Here is a 12,038-nt window from a genome sequence, read left to right on the forward strand (position 1 = left end):
ATCCTCTTATCATCAGTGATTTGTAGGATTTGCTTCCCAGTAACCACAAGGACAGTGGTATCATTTAGTAATGGAAAATCCTTGTCAGGAACACCTAATATAGGGACTGACAGGACAGCATGATCCCCCTCTCTCCGTTGCGCATGCTCTGCAGGATACAGGAGCGTCCCCAGATTTACTGCCCTACATATATATAACAATGCGCGGTCTGAGACAGGATGTATATATCAGAATACTCGTACAATATATTCTGGCACAAGTACACTTCTTCTTAACTAACGCTGTCTTATTATTGACATGTAGAATACTACATACTAATAAATACTTAAGTGTTTGCTAATCCACGGCGCTGATGTACAGGCGGGTTTACAGAGGAGACCTTGCCCTCCAGTCCCGGAGACCAGTCACATCTATTTTAGAAAGTGGCCCCCAGCGTCTCAGTCAGGGAGTGAGAGAGAGTGTGACGCAGCTCCAGGGCCGGAACACCAGCAGTAGAGGGTGCCCCGGAGCTGGGGGAGGGACTACAAGTCAATGCTGGTCCTCCCCACCGGGTACTATGGAACCTTATTAAAGTGGAAATTTTACTATTCGACCTGTGCTCCCATGCCCTGGTGGATATAGTGGGGTCCCTGCTCTGTCACAGTGACCACGCCAGCGTTGCGGTTCGTCTCCTTAAACCACGACCGGAATGCGATTTAATGGCGGGTCCTGCCTGGTGGACCCTCTTACCTCCTCCCTTGGTAGCAGCCACGCGATCCAGTAGAGCATCTGCGGTGATGTGCCTAGGAACCGGGGCGCCTCCGCCACAAGTATCCAGGAATAGAGCCAGCGGGAGTATGCGACGCCGCAGGGGAGCTGATGGAGCCGCAGCACAGTATGTCACACTGACATATGAAGTGCTGCAGCCCTTGCAGACTTCTAAAAAGCTTTTTCAGGGCTGCCTAGCGCATCATCATTAAGTGACCTGCTTCATGCAGGCACCAACTCTAAACTGAGCTCACAGTACCTGGAGGTGGGGTTATAGTGGAGGCCCCGCAATGCATTCTGGGACAGTCTAAAGCTTTAGCTTGTTGGTGCCTCTAGTTCAAGATCCATCTCTACACCCCGATGTATTTCCTGTGGAACAGTGTACCCCGCTGCAGAAATATATATATATATATATAGGTCACTGTGATATACGGGGACTGTGACCGGGGCCATTTCCCTGCGGTATGGGACACTACGTGGCATTGTCCTGTGATAAAAGAGGGCACTATTTGGCATTTTTGTGATAAATGGGAGCACTATGTAGGATTATTAAAACAGTCCCATTGCTGGTGCTGCACAACCCCATTGGCAGTGCCTCATTAGGGTCTGCAGTGGACCCTCTAGCGGTGCCCTAAAGAAATCAGCTTTGCACACCTATGGACATATTGCTATAATATAATATGGAGGCGCTGTAAAACTGATTTTGGTAATGGGAAGGGGTTGAGTCAGTGGTTTCAAAACTTTTTTGAATCACGGCGCCCTAGAATATCAGATTTTTTTTCACGGCACCCCTAGGCCAAAAATTTCTTATTGAGAAATTTAGAAAGAAATATTACATTAAGTAGATCGCGTTTATATGTCATCCTTAGGGTCAGTTGTGTGGTGAGGGACAAGATTTGCTTCTGTTTGGCCACATATTTTATGACTGGCAGCCACCAGCACTGTTTTTGCCTATTATATTGACCATGAATAATTTGAATTGGTCCTGGACCACCAACCCAGGGCACCCCTGCAAGTGTCCCGAGGCACCCCAGGGAGCCACGGCACACAGTTTGGGAACCTCTGGGTTGAGGTATTGTCGTCATGTGGGAGAATTGCTATAATATGGGGGGTAATGCTGGCAGCTCTGCATTTGATAAAAAAATCTGCATTTAGTTTAATGCACAAAATACAGGGAAATTACAGCACCAGCCCTTTAGTTTTTCTTGATGAAACTGCAGAATAAATATTAATATGAATAGTACTATGAACCCATCTCATCTGTACATAGTTACATTTTCTTTCACAAATAAACTACTATCCTCCACCAGCTTGGGTTGATAGCATTATCTTTATTTCACAACAATCTTGCTTTTTTATTTATAAACCTTCTCCCTCTTTCCATCAGAATCCTATAGTTTCACATCTTTAAATAATAGAAGACAAACAGTAATTATGGTGAATTAAAACCTTGTAACAAAGTTATGTGGACACATTGATCACATGTAAGTGTGAGAAAACATTTCCATTTTCCAAATAACTTTTACCAAACGATTTAAAAAGCATCTAAATGAAAAGTCTATTAATCATCCGTTACATCCCTTTAATTCTGCACACTGGCTATATGGAGGACTGAGCATTGCCATTCAGTACACCCAGTGCCATTCACAGCTTCTGAGTTGTCCTCTAGCCATAATCCTGCATTTACTTTGTTCAGCAAGAAAAAAATAAAACTTTATGCTGAATTCTAGAAAGTTTAAGTGAACAAATCGGGTACAATACTTACTATGAGTCTGAATATGCAGGACCCCTCTTTAATTCCTTATTATCCGGGCTTGCTCGCTTTGTAGTCCTCACAGTGTTTGGTGTAGTGTTGTTCTCTTTTATTGAACAGAGACAGGTTGCCAGAGGCAACAGAGAGAGTTCTAAAATCTCCTGCCAATGCATTGTGATGGGAGGCTGCAGCCAGCTCTGGGAGGCCGAGCTGTCAATCACTGCAGTAACCAGCCTATACATTCATGCAGTCTGAATCTGTGAGGTGACAACAACAAACACGCCTTTGCTCAGTTCCATGGTGCTAATGATCTCTCTGAGATACTTTAAGTAATGTTACTGAAATCTAGCAAACCCTGTATCTGTTAATTATGAAGGAGGAAAAAACCCATTAGTTATTTATCTTGATACAGTATGTAATATTATATTGTGTTGAAAGTGTAAGTGCCTCCTGTACTTAATTCCTTCCTGTCTAAAATGGTGTCCGGTCAGAATGTGGACAGTCAAAATGTTGATAACAGAATGTGGACAGGTTTTGATTGTTGATAGTCAAAATATTGACATGGACATAATGTAGACAAGCAAAATGTAATTCACAAATGTCAACATGGTTAAAATGTCAGCACGTTCACTGCATTTAACATTTAACATGTCGACACCAGATTGTCGACACTACCTATATACCTACAATAACGTTTTAACATAAAACAAAACTTACAAAGTTGGGTTTAATTAGCTTTATGATGTGAAATTCATGTTGCTAAACTTGAACAGATGCAATTACTTTATGACATACTTGCCTACTCGCCTGGAATTGCCGGGAGGCTCCCAAAGATCGGGTGGCGCTCCCGGCCCCCCCCCCGGAAGAGTGTGCAAGACTCCTGGCATCCGCTACCTTCTTGCACCCCCCTGCAGCCGGGGTTATGATGACATGATTTGCAGTGAATCGTGTCATCGTTGCCCAGCCCCGTCCCTCACAATGGCTGTAATCTCTGCATTCTGATGACGCAATTTTACATACGCGCTCCCTGCACCGTCCCTTCTCAGCATCACCTACACTGCCACGACCCCCAGTATGCTGCACCGCACACCCCGCCATGTCGAGCTGGCAGCCTCCTCCAGGACCAAAAACAGTTCATGTTTTCCAGGATTGGGGTTGAGAAACTATTGACAGACTATTGCAGCTATTGCAGCTTAGGAGAAATCTGGCAAATCTAGAACTCAAGGTGCATACACACGGTGAGATATTGTCTATGCCCGATTTTGACTATGCGATTTCCCTTGAACTCCCACAGAGCCCAGAAGCACCGACATTGTCTATACACACTGTGCGATGTTGTCTATGTGCCAGAGGCGTCACCGGGTTTGATGACACCCGGTGCGCACTCTGCACCCCCTTCGCTCATGGCCGAAAAAGGGGACATGGCCTATGTCGGATGGGCGTGGCCTCACGGGGGAATCCGGTAACATTACTCCGGGGGCAGCATAGCATCATTCGAAGAAGCTGAGCTGCCCCCCTTTGAACAGTAAATGTGCAGTGTCAGCGCCTGGATCACAGGAGCCGAGTGCTGCAAGAGGAAGGCATTTTGGTGTCACCCCCTCCAAGGGTGACATCTGGGTGCAGGCCGCACCCCCAGCACCCACCTTCTGACACCACTGCTATGTGTGCGATTTTGACTATGGCATACTTTGAACTAGATAGTCAAGATTGACTTGCCTGCACAGTCTATTTTTTCATGCGATACCGTGGGTCCACGCATCGGTATCGCAATCTGTGTACACACAGTGCGATTTGCACTAACTTTCCTTACAATTTTGACTATATAGTCCAAATCATAAAGTTACAGCACACCGTGTGTATGCACCTTATGATAAACACAATTTTTTTATATAGCAAATTGCATGGTCAGTTGTAGTAGACTTCCTCCACTGACCCACTCAGCTTGGGCTTTTGGGCCTAACTCAGACCTGATCGAAGCAGCAAACTCTTTCTCTAATGCAGAAAACCATGTGCACTGCAGGTGGGGTAGAAATAACATGTGCAGAGACAGTTAAGGTGTGTACACACGGTGATACCCTTTTCAGACAGAAATTGAGATTACTGGGTGAAGCAGTTCCACCCGGTAATTTCATGAGACACACGTGTCCTTCTTCTGTGTGAAAAGGTCGATCCAGGTTGAAATTCCCAGGACTTCGACTCTTTAATTTACCAGGGTCGGAGAATCGGGAATTTCACACAGACAAAATACCCGTGTTGATCTGCAAATTACCAGGTTGAAATTCTTGGCCCGGTAATTTGCTTGTCTGTGTGTGAAAGGGGCGGGTCAGGCAGGTCCCAGCAAAACTAATTGCCGTGACTTTCAGACTTTTCTGTCTGAAAGTGGTATGAGAGTTAACCTTGCGATTTTGACTATATAGTGCACACAGCTTGCGATACGGATGCGCAGTCCTGCGGGTTGGTATCGCAAGGTTAGATAGACTGTGGAGGCAAGTCAAGCTTGACTATCTAGTACTTAAGTATAGTCAAAATCAGCCATAGCCAAAATTGCACATAGGGGGTCATTCCGAGTTGTTCGCTCGCTAACTGCTTTTAGCAGCATTGCACACGCTAGGCCGCCGCCCTCTGGGAGTGTATCTTAGCTTAGCAGAATTGCGAACGAAAGATTAGCAGAATTGCTACTAAATTATTCTTTGCAGTTTCTGAGTAGCTCCAGACCTACTCACAGATTGCGATCAGCTCAGTCCGTTTAGTTCCTGGTTTGACGTCACAAACACGCCCTGCGTTCGGCCAGCCACTCCCCCGTTTCTCCTGACATTCCCGCGTTTTTCCCTGACACCCCTGCGTTTTTTTACAAATGCCGGGAAAACGCTAAGTTGCCGCCCAGAAACGCCCCTTTCCTGTCAATCATTTACCGAACAGCAGTGCGACTGAAAAGCGCCGCTGAAGCCACAGCAAAATTGCTAAGTTTTGTGTTAAATAACTAAGCACATGCGCCCTGCGTGCCTTGCGCATGCGCAATTAGCGACAAATCGCAGCATAGCGAAAATCGTCAACGAGCGAACAACTCAGAATGATCCCCATAGTCAATATCGCGTAGTCAAAATCGAAGATAGCCAAAATCTCACTGTGTGTATGCACCTTTAGATTTAATGCTTCATTTTAACACTGCAATTTAGATTTCACTTTGAACACACTCCACCCAAATCTAATTCTCTATGCACGTTATATTTGCCCCTCCTGCACTGCACATGGGGGGTAATTCCAAGTTGATCGCAGCAGGAAATTTTTTAGCAGTTGGGCAAAACCATGTGCACTGCAGGGGGGGCAGATATAACATTTGCAGAGAGAGTTAGATTTGGGTGGGTTATTTTATTTCTGTGCAGGGTAAATACTGGCTGCTTTATTTTGACACTGCAATTTAGATTGCAGATTGAACTCACCACACCCAAATCTAACTCTCTCTGCACATGTGATATCTGCCTCCCCTGCAGTGCACATGGTTTTGCCCAACTGCTAAAAAATTTCCTGCTGCGATCAACCTGGAATTACCCCCATGGGGCCTAATTCAGACCTGATCGCAGAAGCAAAATTGTTCTCTAATGGACAAAGCCATGTGCACTGCAGGAAAAGGGCGGGGGGGGGGGGGTTTGCAGATATAACATGTGCTGAAAAATTCAGAATTGGATGGGTTATTATGTTTCTGTGCAGGGTAATACTGGCTGCTTTTTAGATTTCAGTTTAGACACACCCCACCCAAATCTAACTCTTTCTGCACATGTTATATCTGCCCCACCTGCAGTGCACATGGTTTTGCACATTAGAGAAAATGTTGCTGCTGCAATCAGGTCTGAATTAGGCCCTTTATGAACATTTGTTTGCAGTGTCTGAGAACATCACTCACTAATACCCCTTTCACATCTCCAATGCCAGATCCCACCCGGGAATTGGAAACAGGTCCTTCCCGGGTGGGATCCTGCATTGGAGACTCTCCCTACCTCTTTCGTTGGCTGTCCGACCTGGCAATATGCTGTGTCGGTTGCCATAGCAGAGGGGGGAGGAGCCGGTGGCGGGGGCAGAGGTGTAGGCGGTGCTGGGAGATGAGCTCATCCCCGCGCCACCTCTCCCTATCTAGTAGACGGGTCCCGGGTTGTATCGACCCAGGAATCCATTTATGCAGCCACTGACCCGGTATTCAACCCAGGAATAACACTGTTTATAACCCGGGTTGAATCACCAAGTCAGGCGACCCAGGAATTCGGAGCTGGTGCTTTCACACCGTACACTGACTCGTGTCGACCCGGCAATGTGCTGGGTCGATACCGGGTTATTTGTGTGGTGTGAAAGGGGTAATACTCAGGGTTTTCCTAACTTGTTCATTACAGTCCAGGTTTTAAGGATATCCATGCCTGAGCACAAGTGACTAGTACCTCAGTCAACTTGATTTAACCATCTGGACTCAAGCATAGATATCCTTAAACTAACTAAAATCAACAGCAGGTGAGGATCAGTTTCACGTAAGAACATTATCTAAAGCAATATGTACAGTATAGGATTGTCCCTTTATATTTAAAGTCACAGGCAGGGCCGTTTCTAGACAATTGGGGGGAAACCAATTGCACACTGGAAATGTAAAAAAAAACATGTTTGCAGGGTTTTGGTATTCAGTTAGAACCCAGAAAATTGAACGCATCTTTTTTTCTCGCACCTCCAGAACAAGTATGATTTTTCCTAAAATCGTTATTTTGAAAAAGTTCCAGGACTTGCTCTGGGACCCCGGCGGCACCCTGCCTGAGGACTAATTAAGCTATTGTTAGCCTCCAATTAGCTTAATTAGTCAGTAATTACAGTACTCATTTCCAAAGTGGGTCTTCTTCATCCAGCATCAGGAGCCAGTCCTCTGCAGCAGAGGTGAGTATGTGGAGTGTGTGTGCAGTGTGTGTGCTGAGTGTGTTACGTGTGTCCATGACTGTGAGTATCCCTGGTGTGTGCCCCCCCGGTGTGTGAGACCCCTCTACCAGAAGCTGACAGCTGGGAGGACTACATCTCCTGGCAGCCCTGGCACCTACCAGCACCCACAGAGCCTCCCAGCAGTCCACTCCCAAGTGGCAAGATGAGGAGAGGAGACACCATAGAGCACTGGACAGGTGAGTATCTTTTTTTACAAGTGCCGCAGTGTTTACAGCGCTGAAAACCCTGCGGCGTGTGAGGGAAAAAACTTTTTTTCAAATTGGATACCGTGGGTATCGGGCCCGCACATACCTGCGGTAATCCAAAAGTTGGAAAGCCCGCCTACCCTCCCCTTTTTTGTTATTTTGCTGCTCTCTGATTTGGCTAATATTTGGCTTACACTTTCCATTTTACTTAAGGCGGGAAGGCGCTTTTGACCAGTGGCCACATGGGGCATAAGTGGTCTTTGAGGGGCACCTACCCTTTCCAAGGACAGCTAGTGAGTTCTGCCCATACAGGGGGACAATGGGCATTTTCTGTAGGAAATGGTCACGCTATGCCATAGTGAAGGGTGGTGTTGCCTTCTCAATGCAGGTTATGCTTTTGGCCGGATGAGACGTTTTAGTTGCCTCATATTATAGAAGTGGGGGCGTTTAAGTCGCCGCCCTTATTGTATAACATCAATTGGTTAGAGCTGGTCATAAAGCGTTTTACTTGCCATCCCTTACCAGAAGGGTCATTCCACTTAATAAATACTTAATGACCTTTTAAACTTACGGAGTTGTTGTCCATGTCTTATTTTGTCTGTGTCATTCTTTTAGAGATAAGCTAGCTTATTGGTTGTGCAAAGGTAATCACAATAAATCAATAGACGCCTTATAGTGCCTGCCCAAAAAGGAGTGTGTCCTCGCTACAATGGGTGATGCTTCATTGCAATGGGTGTAGCCTTGCAGGAAAAGACTACCTTACACCCAAGATTTTGACCCTGCACCCCCTGACATTGGCCACCATAGGAAAAAAATAATCCACCATATTATGCTCCACACAGTAATGACCCTTGCACCATATGCCCCTCACAGTAATGCCCATTGCACCATATTATGCCCCACACTGTAATGTCCCCTGCACCATATTATGCCCCACACAGTAATTCCCCTTGCACCATATGCCCCACACAGTAATGCCCCTTGCACTACATTATGCCCCACAGTTATGCCCTGTCCTGTCACCTTATTATATGTCTCTCATAATAATGCCTCACTACTACCTGCTTGTTGTCAGGAGTTTCATGTTGCTGCCGCCTTCCTCTAGCTGCAGCCATGATTCGCACCCCTGCTGTGTCTCAGCAGTCCTGCGGTCCGGCATTTCCAGGGACCGCTGTTCATGCATGCCTCTAGTAAATGTCCCTCCCAAAATGGCTGCCTCCTCCTCCAGCATCCTTCATAACTGTCTCCTCTGAGGAGGCAGACATTTAGGAAGGGACATTTTCAACAGTATTCCATGAGGACAGCCAGACTCCATGGAATACAATACTGTGCTGACACTGGCACAATTGCACGGCTCGCCTGGCCCTAAAAACGACACTAGTCACAGGCATATTTTCTTGCTTATTATGGACAAAAACAATAACATGTTATATATTTATATATTTATATGTAGTAGTTGAGTGCTGTTTTATATTTGCTCTTTTATACTACTACTCCATTAGGTGCGCATAATGCATTGCTCTTAAGTGAAATGTAATTTCTAAGTGTTCATTCAATGCTTTCAATGTTTATTCCTTGACCACAACTAAATCATGACAGGGAATAATGAAATTGCACAGAAGCCTTGACATTCCTATGTACAGTTATTCAGCTGCTGTACTTCCCAGTCACCGGGGCTCATTGTTACCTAGAGATAACATTGTGCACCTGTGTTTTTGTCTTCTATTTACTGTGTAAATTTGCTTACAAACTATTTATCAGGAAATAAATGGTAGACTGACAGGTTTATGAGAGGACAACAGACCTCTACAGCATTTACACACGCAAAACTAATCACATATAGTAACTATACACCAAAAAGTTTAGTATTTCACTTGAAATTGCTAAGATAGCTATCGGGTATGGTGGAATGTGACTCTAGAGGCCTGTATGTTTATACAGACATCTCGTGACCACTCCATCAGACCGCAGTGATGCCAGAAGTTATCTGACCACGATGCCTAATCGCTAAATGCTTGAATCATGTGTATCAGCCCAGAGGCGTCACTAAGCCCCTTGACACCCGGTGCAGCGGGCGCAAAAGGGCGTGTGGCTTCCCAGGACTGGCGTGGCTTCACTGGATGGGGGCGTGGTATCGCAGGACAGGGGCAAGGCCGTTCCGACCCCCGTTTTCATTATGCCGGGGGTCCAGGAGGAGCGGGCTGCCCCGGAGAGTGCTCCTGTGCAGTGTCGGCTTCTACACAGTGATGTTACAGTGCAGCACCCGGCTCATATCACTGAGCAGGAGCCAGCACTTTGGTGTCACCGCCCGGCGGGTGACACTTGGGTGCCGGCCGCACCCCCCCTTGTGACGCCCCTGTATCGCCTTAACCATAATCTTGTAACTCAGCAGTTTAACCAGCAAAAGGACTAGTCTACATACAGTATCAGGACCACAATATACATAATTGTTGTGAGCTAGAAAGAAATGGAAGTACTAACAGTGATGGGTTGTCATTGTAAGGGTGACCAAAACCAATACTGTATGTCCAATATCTTTTTTTAACAACAACAACAATAATAATAATAATGATGATAGTTAATAATAAACAATAATAATTAAAACAATATTGCAGTTAAAATGCAGTAATAATGTATTCAAGCGACAAGGCATACCCATACTTGCCAACATTGCCTTATGGTAAATCAAAACACATTAGGACATTACCTGACATTACCTGATCTGCCCCAACTGCACCCACTGCCATACCGCCTATCTGTCCTGTTTTACGTGGTACAGTCCCAACTTGGGGTCAGCATGTTCATCCCAATTTACAAGGAGTTGGGAGATATTTCCTAGCATGCAGCAGTCTCGGGTGCCTCCAGTGCATACAGCAATTCAGTGGTGAACATGCAAACACAGTGGCTTGCAGAAATACTCAACCCCCTAAAAAGTCAACAGATTTGTACGTATTACAAATGACAAGCAGAATGTCCAAGACTGCACTTTTATTGCGAACCAGTTGGCTCTTCAAATAAATGTTCAACAAACTCCTAATTTGCTGTGGGTTACCCCCTTCTTCCCCCCCCAAAAAAACAAACAAAAAACAAAAAAAACAAAAAACAAAACAAAAACGTGTTGTGAAACTCCAATTTTACATAGCTGAAAGATATTATCCTAACAATTGCCTTTCAATTTAAAAAAATAAAATTTCTCTATCGTCCTAGTGGATGCTGGGGTTCCTGAAAGGACCATGGGGAATAGCGGCTCCGCAGGAGACAGGGCACAAAAGTAAAGCTTTCCGATCAGGTGGTGTGCACTGGCTCCTCCCCCTATGACCCTCCTCCAAGCCAGTTAGATTTTTGTGCCCGGCCGAGAAGGGTGCAATTCTAGGTGGCTCTCCTAAAGAGCTGCTTAGAGAAAGTTTAGCTTAGGTTTTTTACTTTACAGTGAGTCCTGCTGGCAACAGGATCACTGCAACGAGGGACAGAGGGGAGAAGAAGTGAACTCACCTGCGTGCAGGATGGATTGGCTTCTTGGCTACTGGACATCAGCTCCAGAGGGACGATCACAGGTACAGCCTGGATGGTCACCGGAGCCGCGCCGCCGGCCCCCTTGCAGATGCTGAAGTAAGAAGAGGTCCAGAATCGGCGGCAGAAGACTCCTCAGTCTTCTAAAGGTAGCGCACAGCACTGCAGCTGTGCGCCATTTTCCTCTCAGCACACTTCACACGGCAGTCACTGAGGGTGCAGGGCGCTGGGAGGGGGGCGCCCTGGGAGGCAAATGAATACCTATTTTGGCTAAAAATACCTCACATATAGCCTCCGGAGGCTATATGGAGATATTTAACCCCTGCCAGAATCCGTTAAGAGCGGGAGACGAGGCCGCCGAAAAAGGGGCGGGGCCTATCTCCTCAGCACACAGCGCCATTTTCCCTCACAGAAAGGCTGGAGGGAAGGCTCCCAGGCTCTCCCCTGCACTGCACTACAGAAACAGGGTTAAAACAGAGAGGGGGGGCACTAATTTGGCGATATGCTTATATATATTAAGATGCTATATGGGAAAACACTTATATAAGGTTGTCCCTATATAATTATAGCGTTTTTGGTGTGTGCTGGCAAACTCTCCCTCTGTCTCTCCAAAGGGCTAGTGGGTCCTGTCCTCTATCAGAGCATTCCCTGTGTGTGTGCTGTGTGTCGGTACGTGTGTGTCGACATGTAGGAGGACGATGTTGGTGAGGAGGCGGAGCAATTGCCTGTAATGGTGATGTCACTCTCTAGGGAGTCGACACCGGAATGGATGGCTTATTTAGGAAATTACGTGATAATGTCAACACGCTGCAAGGTCGGTTGACGACATGAGACGGCCGACAAACAATTAGTACCGGTCCAGACGTCTCAAAAAC

The 12,038-nt window shown here is 46.2% G+C and overlaps 1 protein-coding gene across 7 annotated transcripts in view; it reads right to left on the reverse strand.

Annotated features, from left to right (window-relative positions):
• Nucleotides 1-12,038, reverse strand: part of LOC134923288 (EF-hand calcium-binding domain-containing protein 6-like) — a 386,436-nt gene that overhangs the window by 299,059 nt on the left and 75,339 nt on the right. For 2 of the 7 annotated variants that reach the window (XM_063920739.1, XM_063920738.1), the window contains exon 2: nucleotides 2,513-2,757. The exons of the other annotated variants lie outside the window; for them this stretch is intronic. The gene's annotated coding sequence lies outside the window, so the exon portion shown is untranslated. The remainder of the gene's footprint in view (nucleotides 1-2,512; nucleotides 2,758-12,038) is intronic. 7 annotated transcript variants of the gene reach the window in all.

Source organism: Pseudophryne corroboree, chromosome 1 (genome assembly GCF_028390025.1).
Source record: "Pseudophryne corroboree isolate aPseCor3 chromosome 1, aPseCor3.hap2, whole genome shotgun sequence".
Lineage (NCBI taxonomy): Eukaryota > Metazoa > Chordata > Amphibia > Anura > Myobatrachidae > Pseudophryne > Pseudophryne corroboree.